The following is a 19,593-nucleotide window of genomic DNA, read 5'->3' as shown; positions in this document are numbered from 1 at the left end:
CGACATGCTATAGTATCACTTTTTTCTCACAATATGGAAGGCATGCTATAGTATGACTTTTTTGTCATAATTTGGAAGACATGTTATAGTATGACTTTGTTGTATGTATTTTGGACGACATTCTATGCTGTGACTTTTTTAATTTATTTCATACGACATGGTATAGTATGACTTTTTTGTCATTATTTGGAAGACATGCAATAGTGTGACTTTTTTATGTATTTTGGACGACATGCTATAGTGTGACTTTTTTTTCGTAATTTTGACGATTAGCTATATTATGACTTTTTGTTAATGTATTTTGGACGACATGCTATAGTATCACTTTTTTGTCACAATATGGAAGGCATGCTATAGTATGACTTTTTTGTCATAATATGGAAGACATGCCATAGTATGACTTTTTTGTTTTATGGCAGACATGCCATAATATGACTTTTTTGTCATAATATGAAAGACGTGCTATAGTTTGACTTTTTTGTCATGATATGGAAGACATGCTATAATATCACTTTTTTGTCAGAATTTGGAAGACGTGCTATAGTATGACTTTTTTGTCAGAATTTGGAAGACATGCTATAGTTTGACTTTTTTGTTAAAATTTGGAAGACATGCTATAGTATGACTTTTTTAATTTATTTCATATGACATGCTATAGTATGACTTTTTTGTCATGATATGGAATACATGCTATAATATGACTTTTTTGTCAGAATTTGGAAGACGTGCTATAATATGACTTTTTTGTCAGAATTTGGAAGACGTGCCATAGTTTGACTTTTTTGTCATAATTTGTAAGACATGCTATAGAATGACTTTTTTGTTATAATTTGGAAGACATTCTATACTATGACTTTTTTAATTTATTTCATACGACATGCTATAGTATGACTTTTTTGTCATTATTTGGAAGACATGCTATAGTATGACTTTTTTAATTTATTTCATTCGACATGCTATCGTATGACTTTTTTGTCATAATTTGGAAGACATGCTATAGTATGACTTTTTTGTCATAATATGGAAGACATGCTATACTATGACTTTTTTGTCATAATTTGGAAGACATGATATAGTATGGCTTTTTTGTCATAATTTGGAAGACATGCAATAGTATGACTTTTTTTATGTATTTTGTACGACATGCTATAGTATGGCTTTTTTGTCACAATTTGGAAGACATGCTATAGTATGACTTTTTTGTATGTATTTTGGACGACATGCTATGCTGTGACTTTTTTAATTTATTTCATACGACATGCTATAGTATGACTTTTTTGTCATTATTTGGAAGACATGCAATAGTATGACTTTTTTATGTATTTTGGACGACATGCTATAGTGTGACTTTTTTTCGTAATTTGGACGATTAGCTATATTATGACTTTTTGTTAATGTATTTTGGACGACATGCTATAGTATCACTTTTTTGTCATAATATGGAAGGCATGCTATAGTATGACTTTTTTGTCATAATTTGGAAGACATGTTATAGTATGACTTTTTTGTCATTATATGGAAGACATGCCATAGTATGACTTTTTTGTTATATGGCAGACATGCCATAATATGACTTTTTTGTCAGAATTTGGAAGACGTGCTATAGTTTGACTTTTTTGTCATAATATGGAAGACATGCTATAATATGACTTTTTTGTCATAATATGAAAGACGTGCTATAGTTTGACTTTTTTGTCATGATATGGAAGACATGCTATAGTTTGACTTTTTTGTCATAATATGGAAGACATGCTATAATATGACTTTTTTGTCAGAATTTGGAAGACGTGCTATAGTATGACTTTTTTGTCAGAATTTGGAAGACATGCTATAGTATGACTTTTTTGTTAAAATTTGGAAGACATGCTATCGTATGACTTTTTTAATTTATTTCATATGACATGCTATAGTATGACTTTTTTGTCATGATATGGAATACATGCTATAATATGACTTTTTTGTCAGAATTTGGAAGACGTGCTATAATATGACTTTTTTGTCAGAATTTGGAAGACGTGCTATAGTTTGACTTTTTTGTCATAATTTGTAAGACATGCTATAGTATGACTTTTTTGTTATAATTTGGAAGACATTCTATAGTATGACTTTTTTAATTTATTTCATACGACATGCTATAGTATGACTTTTTTGTCATAATTTGGAAGACATGCTATAGTATGGCTTTTTTGTCATAATTTGGAAGACATGCCATAGTATGACTTTTTTCAAAATTTGGAAAACATGCTATAGTGTGACTTTTTTGTCATAATATGGAAGACATGCTATAGTATGGCTTTTTTGTCTTATTTTGGAAGACATGCTATAGTATGACTTTTTTGTCACAATTTGTCAGACATGCTATAGTATGACTTTTTTGTCATAATTTGGAAGAAATGCTATAGTGTGACTTTTTAAATTTATTATATACGAAATGCTATATTTTGACTTTTTTTGTCATAATTTTGAAGACATGCTATAATATGACTTTTTTGTCAGAATTTGGAAGACGTGCTATAGTATGACTTGTTTTCATGTATTTTGGACGCCATGACTTTTTTATGTATTTTGGACTACATGCTATGGTATGACTTTTTTTTTCATATATTTCAAAGGCAGAGTGTTTAGCATTGTTACCTCTCAGGCAAAAGATCATGGGTTTGATTCCCGCTTGTCACATATATTTCAAGTCTTACTATAGTACAAATTTTTTTTAAATAATTTGGAAGACAAGCTATAATCTGACATTTTTTCATAATTTGTAAGACATGCTATGGTATGATTTTTTTCTCATAGTTTGGAAGACATGCTATAGTATAACTTTTTTGTCATAATTTGTAAGACATGCTATACTATGACTTTTTTGTCATAATATGGAAGACATGCTATAGTATGACTTTTTTAATTTATTACATACGACATGCTATGGTATGACTTTTTTGTCATAATTTGGAAGGCATGCCATACTATGACTTTTTTGTCATAATATGGAAGACATGCTATAGTATGACTTTTTTGTCATAATTTGGAAGATATGCTATAGTATGACTTTTTTAATTTATTACATACGACATGCTATGGTATGACTTTTTTGTCATAATTTGGAAGGCATGCCATAGTATGACTTTTTTGTCATAATATGGAAGACATGCTATAGTATGGCTTTTTTGTCATAATTTGGAAGACATGCTATAGTATGACTTGTTTTTATGTATTTTGGACACCATGACTTTTTTATGTATTTTGGACTACATGCTATAGTATGACTTTTTTTTCATATATTTCAAAGGCAGAGTGGTAAAGAGGTTAGCATTGTAACCTCTCAGGCAAAAGATCATGGGTTTGATTCCCGCTTGTAACACACATTTCAAGTCAAACTATAGTACGACTTTTTTTTAAATAATTTGGACGACAAGCTATGATCTGACTTTTTTTCATAATTTGGAAGACATGCTATAGTATGACTTTTTTTTGTAATTTGGACGATTAGCAATATTGTGACTTTTTTTTTAATGTATTTTGGACGACATGCTATAGTATCACTTTTTTAATTTATTTCATACGACATGCTATAGTACGACTTTTTTGTCATAATATGGAAGACATGCTATAGTATGACTTTTTTTCATAATTTGGAAGCCATGCTATTGTATGACTTTTTTTTCATATATTTCAAAGACACAGTGGTAAAGAGGTTAGTGTTATTACCTCTCAGGCAAGAGATCATGGGTTTGATTCCCGCTTGTGACATGTATTTCAAGTCATACTATAGTACAACTTTTTTTTTAAATAATTTGGACAACAAGCTATAGTCTGACTTTTTTTTCGTAATTTGGACGATTAGCTATATTATGACTTTTTTTAAAGTATTTTGGACGACATGCTATAGTATGACTTTTTTAATTTATTTCATACGACATGCTATAGTATGACTTTTTTGTCATAATTTGGAAGACATGCTATAGTATGACTTTTTTAATTTATTTCATTCGACATGCTATCGTATGACTTTTTTGTCATAATATGGAAGACATGCTATAGTATGACTTTTTTTTCATTATAAGTAAGACATGCTATAGTATGACTTGTTTTTATGTATTTTGGACACCATGACTTTTTTATGTATTTTGGACTACATGCTATAATATGACTTTTTTGTCATAATTTGGAAGACATGCTATAGTATGACTTTTTTGTCATAATATGGAAGACATGCTATACTATGACTTTTTTGTCATAATATGGAAGACATGATATAGTATGGCTTTTTTGTCATAATTTGGAAGACATGCAATAGTATGACTTTTTTTATGTATTTTGTACGACATGCTATAGTATGGCTTTTTTGTCACAATTTGGAAGACATGCTATAGTATGACTTTTTTGTATGTATTTTGGACGACATGCTATGCTGTGACTTTTTTAATTTATTTCATACGACATGCTATAGTATGACTTTTTTGTCATTATTTGGAAGACATGCAATAGTATGACTTTTTTATGTATTTTGGACGACATGCTATAGTGTGACTTTTTTTCGTAATTTGGACGATTAGCTATATTATGACTTTTTGTTAATGTATTTTGGACGACATGCTATAGTATCACTTTTTTGTCATAATATGGAAGGCATGCTATAGTATGACTTTTTTGTCATAATTTGGAAGACATGTTATAGTATGACTTTTTTGTCATTATATGGAAGACATGCCATAGTATGACTTTTTTGTTATATGGCAGACATGCCATAATATGACTTTTTTGTCAGAATTTGGAAGACGTGCTATAGTTTGACTTTTTTGTCATAATATGGAAGACATGCTATAGTATGACTTTTTTGTCATAATTTGGAAGATATGCTATAGTATGACTTTTTTAATTTATTACATACGACATGCTATGGTATGACTTTTTTGTCATAATTTGGAAGGCATGCCATAGTATGACTTTTTTGTCATAATATGGAAGAAATGCTATAGTATGACTTTTTTGTCATAATATGGAAGACATGCTATAGTATGACTTTTTTAATTTATTACATACGACATGCTATGGTATGACTTTTTTGTCATAATTTGGAAGGCATGCCATACTATGACTTTTTTGTCATAATATGGAAGACATGCTATAGTATGACTTTTTTGTCATAATTTGGAAGATATGCTATAGTATGACTTTTTTAATTTATTACATACGACATGCTATGGTATGACTTTTTTGTCATAATTTGGAAGGCATGCCATAGTATGACTTTTTTGTCATAATATGGAAGAAATGCTATAGTATGACTTTTTTGTCATAATATGGAAGACATGCTATAGTATGACTTTTTTAATTTATTACATACGACATGCTATACTATGACTTTTTTGTCATAATATGGAAGACATGATATAGTATGGCTTTTTTGTCATAATTTGGAAGACATGCAATAGTATGACTTTTTTTGTGTATTTTGTACGACATGCTATAGAATGGCTTTTTTGTCACAATTTGGAAGACATGCTATAGTATGACTTTGTTGTATGTATTTTGGACGACATTCTATGCTGTGACTTTTTTAATTTATTTCATACGACATGGTATAGTATGACTTTTTTGTCATTATTTGGAAGACATGCAATAGTGTGACTTTTTTATGTATTTTGGACGACATGCTATAGTGTGACTTTTTTTTCGTAATTTTGACGATTAGCTATATTATGACTTTTTGTTAATGTATTTTGGACGACATGCTATAGTATCACTTTTTTCTCACAATATGGAAGGCATGCTATAGTATGACTTTTTTGTCATAATTTGGAAGACATGTTATAGTATGACTTTGTTGTATGTATTTTGGACGACATTCTATGCTGTGACTTTTTTAATTTATTTCATACGACATGGTATAGTATGACTTTTTTGTCATTATTTGGAAGACATGCAATAGTGTGACTTTTTTATGTATTTTGGACGACATGCTATAGTGTGACTTTTTTTTCGTAATTTTGACGATTAGCTATATTATGACTTTTTGTTAATGTATTTTGGACGACATGCTATAGTATCACTTTTTTGTCACAATATGGAAGGCATGCTATAGTATGACTTTTTTGTCATAATATGGAAGACATGCCATAGTATGACTTTTTTGTTTTATGGCAGACATGCCATAATATGACTTTTTTGTCATAATATGAAAGACGTGCTATAGTTTGACTTTTTTGTCATGATATGGAAGACATGCTATAATATCACTTTTTTGTCAGAATTTGGAAGACGTGCTATAGTATGACTTTTTTGTCAGAATTTGGAAGACATGCTATAGTTTGACTTTTTTGTTAAAATTTGGAAGACATGCTATAGTATGACTTTTTTAATTTATTTCATATGACATGCTATAGTATGACTTTTTTGTCATGATATGGAATACATGCTATAATATGACTTTTTTGTCAGAATTTGGAAGACGTGCTATAATATGACTTTTTTGTCAGAATTTGGAAGACGTGCCATAGTTTGACTTTTTTGTCATAATTTGTAAGACATGCTATAGAATGACTTTTTTGTTATAATTTGGAAGACATTCTATACTATGACTTTTTTAATTTATTTCATACGACATGCTATAGTATGACTTTTTTGTCATTATTTGGAAGACATGCTATAGTATGACTTTTTTAATTTATTTCATTCGACATGCTATCGTATGACTTTTTTGTCATAATTTGGAAGACATGCTATAGTATGACTTTTTTGTCATAATATGGAAGACATGCTATACTATGACTTTTTTGTCATAATATGGAAGACATGATATAGTATGGCTTTTTTGTCATAATTTGGAAGACATGCAATAGTATGACTTTTTTTATGTATTTTGTACGACATGCTATAGTATGGCTTTTTTGTCACAATTTGGAAGACATGCTATAGTATGACTTTGTTGTATGTATTTTGGACGACATTCTATGCTGTGACTTTTTTAATTTATTTCATACGACATGGTATAGTATGACTTTTTTGTCATTATTTGGAAGACATGCAATAGTGTGACTTTTTTATGTATTTTGGACGACATGCTATAGTGTGACTTTTTTTTCGTAATTTTGACGATTAGCTATATTATGACTTTTTGTTAATGTATTTTGGACGACATGCTATAGTATCACTTTTTTCTCACAATATGGAAGGCATGCTATAGTATGACTTTTTTGTCATAATTTGGAAGACATGTTATAGTATGACTTTGTTGTATGTATTTTGGACGACATTCTATGCTGTGACTTTTTTAATTTATTTCATACGACATGGTATAGTATGACTTTTTTGTCATTATTTGGAAGACATGCAATAGTGTGACTTTTTTATGTATTTTGGACGACATGCTATAGTGTGACTTTTTTTTCGTAATTTTGACGATTAGCTATATTATGACTTTTTGTTAATGTATTTTGGACGACATGCTATAGTATCACTTTTTTGTCACAATATGGAAGGCATGCTATAGTATGACTTTTTTGTCATAATATGGAAGACATGCCATAGTATGACTTTTTTGTTTTATGGCAGACATGCCATAATATGACTTTTTTGTCATAATATGAAAGACGTGCTATAGTTTGACTTTTTTGTCATGATATGGAAGACATGCTATAATATCACTTTTTTGTCAGAATTTGGAAGACGTGCTATAGTATGACTTTTTTGTCAGAATTTGGAAGACATGCTATAGTTTGACTTTTTTGTTAAAATTTGGAAGACATGCTATAGTATGACTTTTTTAATTTATTTCATATGACATGCTATAGTATGACTTTTTTGTCATGATATGGAATACATGCTATAATATGACTTTTTTGTCAGAATTTGGAAGACGTGCTATAATATGACTTTTTTGTCAGAATTTGGAAGACGTGCCATAGTTTGACTTTTTTGTCATAATTTGTAAGACATGCTATAGAATGACTTTTTTGTTATAATTTGGAAGACATTCTATACTATGACTTTTTTAATTTATTTCATACGACATGCTATAGTATGACTTTTTTGTCATTATTTGGAAGACATGCTATAGTATGACTTTTTTAATTTATTTCATTCGACATGCTATCGTATGACTTTTTTGTCATAATTTGGAAGACATGCTATAGTATGACTTTTTTGTCATAATATGGAAGACATGCTATACTATGACTTTTTTGTCATAATTTGGAAGACATGATATAGTATGGCTTTTTTGTCATAATTTGGAAGACATGCAATAGTATGACTTTTTTTATGTATTTTGTACGACATGCTATAGTATGGCTTTTTTGTCACAATTTGGAAGACATGCTATAGTATGACTTTTTTGTATGTATTTTGGACGACATGCTATGCTGTGACTTTTTTAATTTATTTCATACGACATGCTATAGTATGACTTTTTTGTCATTATTTGGAAGACATGCAATAGTATGACTTTTTTATGTATTTTGGACGACATGCTATAGTGTGACTTTTTTTCGTAATTTGGACGATTAGCTATATTATGACTTTTTGTTAATGTATTTTGGACGACATGCTATAGTATCACTTTTTTGTCATAATATGGAAGGCATGCTATAGTATGACTTTTTTGTCATAATTTGGAAGACATGTTATAGTATGACTTTTTTGTCATTATATGGAAGACATGCCATAGTATGACTTTTTTGTTATATGGCAGACATGCCATAATATGACTTTTTTGTCAGAATTTGGAAGACGTGCTATAGTTTGACTTTTTTGTCATAATATGGAAGACATGCTATAATATGACTTTTTTGTCATAATATGAAAGACGTGCTATAGTTTGACTTTTTTGTCATGATATGGAAGACATGCTATAGTTTGACTTTTTTGTCATAATATGGAAGACATGCTATAATATGACTTTTTTGTCAGAATTTGGAAGACGTGCTATAGTATGACTTTTTTGTCAGAATTTGGAAGACATGCTATAGTATGACTTTTTTGTTAAAATTTGGAAGACATGCTATCGTATGACTTTTTTAATTTATTTCATATGACATGCTATAGTATGACTTTTTTGTCATGATATGGAATACATGCTATAATATGACTTTTTTGTCAGAATTTGGAAGACGTGCTATAATATGACTTTTTTGTCAGAATTTGGAAGACGTGCTATAGTTTGACTTTTTTGTCATAATTTGTAAGACATGCTATAGTATGACTTTTTTGTTATAATTTGGAAGACATTCTATAGTATGACTTTTTTAATTTATTTCATACGACATGCTATAGTATGACTTTTTTGTCATAATTTGGAAGACATGCTATAGTATGGCTTTTTTGTCATAATTTGGAAGACATGCCATAGTATGACTTTTTTCAAAATTTGGAAAACATGCTATAGTGTGACTTTTTTGTCATAATATGGAAGACATGCTATAGTATGGCTTTTTTGTCTTATTTTGGAAGACATGCTATAGTATGACTTTTTTGTCACAATTTGTCAGACATGCTATAGTATGACTTTTTTGTCATAATTTGGAAGAAATGCTATAGTGTGACTTTTTAAATTTATTATATACGAAATGCTATATTTTGACTTTTTTTGTCATAATTTTGAAGACATGCTATAATATGACTTTTTTGTCAGAATTTGGAAGACGTGCTATAGTATGACTTGTTTTCATGTATTTTGGACGCCATGACTTTTTTATGTATTTTGGACTACATGCTATGGTATGACTTTTTTTTTCATATATTTCAAAGGCAGAGTGTTTAGCATTGTTACCTCTCAGGCAAAAGATCATGGGTTTGATTCCCGCTTGTCACATATATTTCAAGACTTACTATAGTACAAATTTTTTTTAAATAATTTGGAAGACAAGCTATAATCTGACATTTTTTCATAATTTGTAAGACATGCTATGGTATGATTTTTTTCTCATAGTTTGGAAGACATGCTATAGTATAACTTTTTTGTCATAATTTGTAAGACATGCTATACTATGACTTTTTTGTCATAATATGGAAGACATGCTATAGTATGACTTTTTTAATTTATTACATACGACATGCTATGGTATGACTTTTTTGTCATAATTTGGAAGGCATGCCATACTATGACTTTTTTGTCATAATATGGAAGACATGCTATAGTATGACTTTTTTGTCATAATTTGGAAGATATGCTATAGTATGACTTTTTTAATTTATTACATACGACATGCTATGGTATGACTTTTTTGTCATAATTTGGAAGGCATGCCATAGTATGACTTTTTTGTCATAATATGGAAGACATGCTATAGTATGGCTTTTTTGTCATAATTTGGAAGACATGCTATAGTATGACTTGTTTTTATGTATTTTGGACACCATGACTTTTTTATGTATTTTGGACTACATGCTATAGTATGACTTTTTTTTCATATATTTCAAAGGCAGAGTGGTAAAGAGGTTAGCATTGTAACCTCTCAGGCAAAAGATCATGGGTTTGATTCCCGCTTGTAACACACATTTCAAGTCAAACTATAGTACGACTTTTTTTTAAATAATTTGGACGACAAGCTATGATCTGACTTTTTTTCATAATTTGGAAGACATGCTATAGTATGACTTTTTTTTGTAATTTGGACGATTAGCAATATTGTGACTTTTTTTTTAATGTATTTTGGACGACATGCTATAGTATCACTTTTTTAATTTATTTCATACGACATGCTATAGTACGACTTTTTTGTCATAATATGGAAGACATGCTATAGTATGACTTTTTTTCATAATTTGGAAGCCATGCTATTGTATGACTTTTTTTTCATATATTTCAAAGACACAGTGGTAAAGAGGTTAGTGTTATTACCTCTCAGGCAAGAGATCATGGGTTTGATTCCCGCTTGTGACATGTATTTCAAGTCATACTATAGTACAACTTTTTTTTTAAATAATTTGGACAACAAGCTATAGTCTGACTTTTTTTTCGTAATTTGGACGATTAGCTATATTATGACTTTTTTTAAAGTATTTTGGACGACATGCTATAGTATGACTTTTTTAATTTATTTCATACGACATGCTATAGTATGACTTTTTTGTCATAATTTGGAAGACATGCTATAGTATGACTTTTTTAATTTATTTCATTCGACATGCTATCGTATGACTTTTTTGTCATAATATGGAAGACATGCTATAGTATGACTTTTTTTTCATTATAAGTAAGACATGCTATAGTATGACTTGTTTTTATGTATTTTGGACACCATGACTTTTTTATGTATTTTGGACTACATGCTATAATATGACTTTTTTGTCATAATTTGGAAGACATGCTATAGTATGACTTTTTTGTCATAATATGGAAGACATGCTATACTATGACTTTTTTGTCATAATATGGAAGACATGATATAGTATGGCTTTTTTGTCATAATTTGGAAGACATGCAATAGTATGACTTTTTTTATGTATTTTGTACGACATGCTATAGTATGGCTTTTTTGTCACAATTTGGAAGACATGCTATAGTATGACTTTTTTGTATGTATTTTGGACGACATGCTATGCTGTGACTTTTTTAATTTATTTCATACGACATGCTATAGTATGACTTTTTTGTCATTATTTGGAAGACATGCAATAGTATGACTTTTTTATGTATTTTGGACGACATGCTATAGTGTGACTTTTTTTCGTAATTTGGACGATTAGCTATATTATGACTTTTTGTTAATGTATTTTGGACGACATGCTATAGTATCACTTTTTTGTCATAATATGGAAGGCATGCTATAGTATGACTTTTTTGTCATAATTTGGAAGACATGTTATAGTATGACTTTTTTGTCATTATATGGAAGACATGCCATAGTATGACTTTTTTGTTATATGGCAGACATGCCATAATATGACTTTTTTGTCAGAATTTGGAAGACGTGCTATAGTTTGACTTTTTTGTCATAATATGGAAGACATGCTATAATATGACTTTTTTGTCATAATATGAAAGACGTGCTATAGTTTGACTTTTTTGTCATGATATGGAAGACATGCTATAATATGACTTTTTTGTCAGAATTTGGAAGACGTGCTATAATATGACTTTTTTGTCAGAATTTGGAAGACGTGCTATAGTTTGACTTTTTTGTCATAATTTGTAAGACATGCTATAGTATGACTTTTTTGTTATAATTTGGAAGACATTCTATAGTATGACTTTTTTAATTTATTTCATACGACATGCTATAGTATGACTTTTTTGTCATAATTTGGAAGACATGCTATAGTATGGCTTTTTTGTCATAATTTGGAAGACATGCCATAGTATGACTTTTTTCAAAATTTGGAAAACATGCTATAGTGTGACTTTTTTGTCATAATATGGAAGACATGCTATAGTATGGCTTTTTTGTCTTATTTTGGAAGACATGCTATAGTATGACTTTTTTGTCACAATTTGTCAGACATGCTATAGTATGACTTTTTTGTCATAATTTGGAAGAAATGCTATAGTGTGACTTTTTTAATTTATTATATACGAAATGCTATATTTTGACTTTTTTTGTCATAATTTTGAAGACATGCTATAATATGACTTTTTTGTCAGAATTTGGAAGACGTGCTATAGTATGACTTGTTTTCATGTATTTTGGACGCCATGACTTTTTTATGTATTTTGGACTGCATGCTATGGTATGACTTTTTTTTTCATATATTTCAAAGGCAGAGTGTTTAGCATTGTTACCTCTCAGGCAAAAGATCATGGGTTTGATTCCCGCTTGTCACATATATTTCAAGTCTTACTATAGTACAAATTTTTTTTAAATAATTTGGAAGACAAGCTATAATCTGACATTTTTTCATAATTTGTAAGACATGCTATGGTATGATTTTTTTCTCATAGTTTGGAAGACATGCTATAGTATAACTTTTTTGTCATAATTTGTAAGACATGCTATACTATGACTTTTTTGTCATAATATGGAAGACATGCTATAGTATGACTTTTTTAATTTATTACATACGACATGCTATGGTATGACTTTTTTGTCATAATTTGGAAGATATGCTATAGTATGACTTTTTTAATTTATTACATACGACATGCTATGGTATGACTTTTTTGTCATAATTTGGAAGGCATGCCATAGTATGACTTTTTTGTCATAATATGGAAGACATGCTATAGTATGGCTTTTTTGTCATAATTTGGAAGACATGCTATAGTATGACTTGTTTTTATGTATTTTGGACACCATGACTTTTTTATGTATTTTGGACTACATGCTATAGTATGACTTTTTTTTCATATATTTCAAAGGCAGAGTGGTAAAGAGGTTAGCATTGTAACCTCTTAGGCAAAAGATCATGGGTTTGATTCCCTCTTGTAACACACATTTCAAGTCAAACTATAGTACGACTTTTTTTAAAATAATTTGGACGAGAAGCTATGATCTGACTTTTTTTCATAATTTGGAAGACATGCTATAGTATGACTTTTTTTTGTAATTTGGACGATTAGCAATATTGTGACTTTTTTTTAATGTATTTTGGACGACATGCTATAGTATCACTTTTTTAATTTATTTCATACGACATGCTATAGTACGACTTTTTTGTCATAATATGGAAGACATGCTATAGTATGACTTTTTTTCATAATTTGGAAGCCATGCTATTGTATGACTTTTTTTTCATATATTTCAAAGACACAGTGGTAAAGAGGTTAGTGTTATTACCTCTCAGGCAAGAGATCATGGGTTTGATTCCCGCTTGTGACATGTATTTCAAGTCATACTATAGTACAACTTTTTTTTTAAATAATTTGGACAACAAGCTATAGTCTGACTTTTTTTTCGTAATTTGGACGATTAGCTATATTATGACTTTTTTTAAAGTATTTTGGACGACATGCTATAGTATGACTTTTTTAATTTATTTCATACGACATGCTATAGTATGACTTTTTTGTCATAATTTGGAAGACATGCTATAGTATGACTTTTTTAATTTATTTCATTCGACATGCTATCGTATGACTTTTTTGTCATAATATGGAAGACATGCTATAGTATGACTTTTTTTTCATTATAAGTAAGACATGCTATAGTATGACTTGTTTTTATGTATTTTGGACACCATGACTTTTTTATGTATTTTGGACTACATGCTATAATATGACTTTTTTGTCATAATTTGGAAGACATGCTATAGTATGATTTTTTTTGTCATAATTTGGAAGACATGCTATTGTATGGCTTTTTTGTCCTAATTTGGAAGACATGCTATACTATGACTTTTTTGTCATAATGTGGAAGACATGATATAGTATGGCTTTTTTGTCATAATTTGGAAGACATGCAACAGTATGACTTTTTTTATGTATTTTGGACGACATGCTATAGTATGGCTTTTTTGTCACAATTTGGAAGACATGCTATACTATGACTTTTTTGTATGTATTTTGGACGACATGCTATACTGTGACTTTTTTAATTTATTTCATACGACATGCTATAGTATGACTTTTTTGTCATTATTTGGAAGACATGCAATAGTATGACTTTTTTATGTATTTTGGACGACATGCTATAGTGTGACTTTTTTTCGTAATTTTGACGATTAGCTATATTATGACTTTTTGTTAATGTATTTTGGACGACATGCTATAGTATCACTTTTTTGTCACAATATGGAAGGCATGCTATAGTATGACTTTTTTGTCATAATTTGGAAGACATGTTATAGTATGACTTTTTTGTCATAATATGGAAGACATGCCATAGTATGACTTTTTTGTTTTATGGCAGACATACCATAATGTGACTTTTTTGTCATAATATGAAAGACGTGCTATATTTTGACTTTTTTGTCATGATATGGAAGACATGCTATAATATGACTTTTTTGTCAGAATTTGGAAGACGTGCTATAGTATGACTTTTTTGTCAGAATTTGGAAGAAATGCTATAGTATGACTTTTTTGTTAAAATTTGGAAGACATGCTATAGTATGACTTTTTTAATTTATTTCATATGACATGCTATAGTATGACTTTTTTGTCATGATATGGAATACATACTATAATATGACTTTTTTGTCAGAATTTGGAAGACGTGCTATAATATGACTTTTTTGTCAGAATTTGGAAGACGTGCTATAGTTTGACTTTTTTGTCATAATTTGTAAGACATGCTATAGTATGACTTTTTTGTTATAATTTGGAAGACATTCTATACTATGACTTTTTTGTCATAATATGGAAGACATGCTATAGTATGATTTTTTTTGTCCTAATTTGGAAGACATGCTATACTATGACTTTTTTGTCATATTATGGAAGACATGCTATAGTATGACTTTTTTGTCATAATTTGGAAGACATGCTATAGTATGACTTTTTTGTCATAATATGGAAGACATGCTATAGTATGATTTTTTTTGTCCTAATTTGGAAGACATGCTATACTATGACTTTTTTGTCATATTATGGAAGACATGATATAGTATGGCTTTTTTGTCATAATTTGGAAGACAGGAAATAGTATGACTTTTTTTATGTATTTTGTACGACATGCTATAGTATGGCTTTTTTGTCACAATTTGGAAGACATGCTATAGTATGACTTTTTTGTATGTATTTTGGACGACATGCTATGCTGTGACTTTTTTTATTTATTTCATACGACATGCTATAGTATGACTTTTTTGTCATTATTTGGAAGACATGCAATAGTATGACTTTTTTATGTATTTTGGACGACATGCTATAGTGTGACTTTTTTTTCGTAATTTGGACGATTAGCTATATTATGACTTTTTGTTAATGTATTTTGGACGACATGCTATAGTATCACTTTTTTGTCATAATATGGAAGGCATGCTATAGTATGACTTTTTTGTCATAATTTGGAAGACATGTTATAGTATGACTTTTTTGTCAAAATATGGAAGACATGCCATAGTATGACTTTTTTGTTATATGGCAGACATGCCATAATATGACTTTTTTGTCAGAATTTGGAAGACGTGCTATAGTTTGACTTTTTTGTCATAATATGGAAGACATGCTATAATATGACTTTTTTGTCATAATATGAAAGACGTGCTATAGTTTGACTTTTTTGTCATGATATGGAAGACATGCTATAATATGACTTTTTTGTCAGAATTTGGAAGACGTGCTATAGTATGACTTTTTTGTCAGAATTTGGAAGAAATGCTATAGTATGACTTTTTTGTTAAAATTTGGAAGACATGCTATAGTATGACTTTTTTAATTTATTTCATATGACATGCTATAGTATGACTTTTTTGTCATGATATGGAATACATACTATAATATGACTTTTTTGTCAGAATTTGGAAGACGTGCTATAATATGACTTTTTTGTCAGAATTTGGAAGACGTGCTATAGTTTGACTTTTTTGTCATAATTTGTAAGACATGCTATAGTATGACTTTTTTGTTATAATTTGGAAGACATTCTATACTATGACTTTTTTGTCATAATATGGAAGACATGATATAGTATGGCTTTTTTGTCATAATTTGGAAGACATGAAATAGTATGACTTTTTTGTATGTATTTTGGACGACATGCTATGCTGTGACTTTTTTTAATTATTTCATACGACATGCTATAGTATGACTTTTTTGTCATTATTTGGAAGACATGCAATAGTATGACTTTTTTATGTATTTTGTACGACATGCTATAGTATGGCTTTTTTGTCACAATTTGGAAGACATGCTATAGTATGACTTTTTTGTATGTATTTTGGACGACATGCTATGCTGTGACTTTTTTTAATTATTTCATACGACATGCTATAGTATGACTTTTTTGTCATTATTTGGAAGACATGCAATAGTATGACTTTTTTATGTATTTTGGACGACATGCTATAGTGTGACTTTTTTTCGTAATTTGGACGATTAGCTATATTATGACTTTTTGTTAATGTATTTTGGACGACATGCTATAGTATCACTTTTTTGTCATAATATGGAAGGCATGCTATAGTATGACTTTTTTGTCATAATTTGGAAGACATGTTATAGTATGACTTTTTTGTCAAAATATGGAAGACATGCCATAGTATGACTTTTTTGTTATATGGCAGACATGCCATAATATGACTTTTTTGTCAGAATTTGGAAGACGTGCTATAGTTTGACTTTTTTGTCATAATATGGAAGACATGCTATAGTATGACTTTTTTGTCATAATATGGAAGACATGCTATAGTATGATTTTTTTTGTCCTAATTTGGAAGACATGCTATACTATGACTTTTTTGTCATAATATGGAAGACATGATATAGTATGGCTTTTTTGTCATAATTTGGAAGACATGAAATAGTATGACTTTTTTGTATGTATTTTGGACGACATGCTATGCTGTGACTTTTTTTAATTATTTCATACGACATGCTATAGTATGACTTTTTTGTCATTATTTGGAAGACATGCAATAGTATGACTTTTTTATGTATTTTGTACGACATGCTATAGTATGGCTTTTTTGTCACAATTTGGAAGACATGCTATAGTATGACTTTTTTGTATGTATTTTGGACGACATGCTATGCTGTGACTTTTTTTAATTATTTCAGACGACATGCTATAGTATGACTTTTTTGTCATTATTTGGAAGACATGCAATAGTATGACTTTTTTATGTATTTTGGACGACATGCTATAGTGTGACTTTTTTTCGTAATTTGGACGATTAGCTATATTATGACTTTTTGTTAATGTATTTTGGACGACATGCTATAGTATCACTTTTTTGTCATAATATGGAAGGCATGCTATAGTATGACTTTTTTGTCATAATTTGGAAGACATGTTATAGTATGACTTTTTTGTCAAAATATGGAAGACATGCCATAGTATGACTTTTTTGTTATATGGCAGACATGCCATAATATGACTTTTTTGTCAGAATTTGGAAGACGTGCTATAGTTTGACTTTTTTGTCATAATATGGAAGACATGCTATAATATGACTTTTTTGTCATAATATGAAAGACGTGCTATAGTTTGACTTTTTTGTCATGATATGGAAGACATGCTATAATATGACTTTTTTGTCAGACTTTGGAAGACGTGCTATAGTATGACTTTTTTGTCAGAATTTGGAAGAAATGCTATAGTATGACTTTTTTGTTAAAATTTGGAAGACATGCTACAGTATGACTTTTTTAATTTATTTCATATGACATGCTATAGTATGACTTTTTTGTCATGATATGGAATACATACTATAATATGACTTTTTTGTCAGAATTTGGAAGACGTGCTATAATATGACTTTTTTGTCAGAATTTGGAAGACGTGCTATAGTATGACTTTTTTGTCATAATTTGTAAGACATGCTATAGTATGACTTTTTTGTTATAATTTGGAAGACATTCTATACTATGACTTTTTTAATTTATTTCATACGACATGCTATAGTATGACTTTTTTGTCATAATTTGGAAGACATGCTATAGTATGACTTTTTTGTCATAATATGGAAGACATGCTATAGTATGATTTTTTTTGTCCTAATTTGGAAGACATGCTATACTATGACTTTTTTGTCATAATATGGAAGACATGATATAGTATGGCTTTTTTGTCATAATTTGGAAGACATGAAATAGTATGACTTTTTTTATGTATTTTGTACGACATGCTATAGTATGGCTTTTTTGTCACAATTTGGAAGACATGCTATAGTATGACTTTTTTGTATGTATTTTGGACGACATGCTATGCTGTGACTTTTTTTAATTATTTCATACGACATGCTATAGTATGACTTTTTTGTCATTATTTGGAAGACATGCAATAGTATGACTTTTTTATGTATTTTGGACGACATGCTATAGTGTGACTTTTTTTCGTAATTTGGACGATTAGCTATATTATGACTTTTTGTTAATGTATTTTGGACGACATGCTATAGTATCACTTTTTTGTCATAATATGGAAGGCATGCTATAGTATGACTTTTTTGTCATAATTTGGAAGACATGTTATAGTATGACTTTTTTGTCAAAATATGGAAGACATGCCATAGTATGACTTTTTTGTTATATGGCAGACATGCCATAATATGACTTTTTTGTCAGAATTTGGAAGACGTGCTATAGTTTGACTTTTTTGTCATAATATGGAAGACATGCTATAATATGACTTTTTTGTCATAATATGAAAGACGTGCTATAGTTTGACTTTTTTGTCATGATATGGAAGACATGCTATAATATGACTTTTTTGTCAGAATTTGGAAGATGTGCTATAGTATGACTTTTTTGTCAGAATTTGGAAGACATGCTATAGTATGACTTTTTTGTTAAAATTTGGAAGACATGCAATCGTATGACTTTTTTTAATTTATTTCATATGACATGCTATAGTATGACTTTTTTGTCATGATATGGAATACATGCTATAATATGACTTTTTTGTCAGAATTTGGAAGACGTGCTATAGTTTGACTTTTTTGTCATAATTTGTAAGACATGCTATAGTATGACTTTTTTGTTATAATTTGGAAGACATTCTATAGTATGACTTTTTTAATTTATTTCATACGACATGCTATAGTATGACTTTTTTG

The sequence above is a fragment of the Embiotoca jacksoni genome, unplaced genomic scaffold (genome assembly GCF_022577435.1).
Source record: "Embiotoca jacksoni isolate LCO1_2020_lvr unplaced genomic scaffold, fEmbJac1.0.p SCAF_7, whole genome shotgun sequence".
NCBI classification, from domain to species: domain Eukaryota; kingdom Metazoa; phylum Chordata; class Actinopteri; family Embiotocidae; genus Embiotoca; species Embiotoca jacksoni.
Note: the sequence above shows the minus strand (reverse complement) of the source record.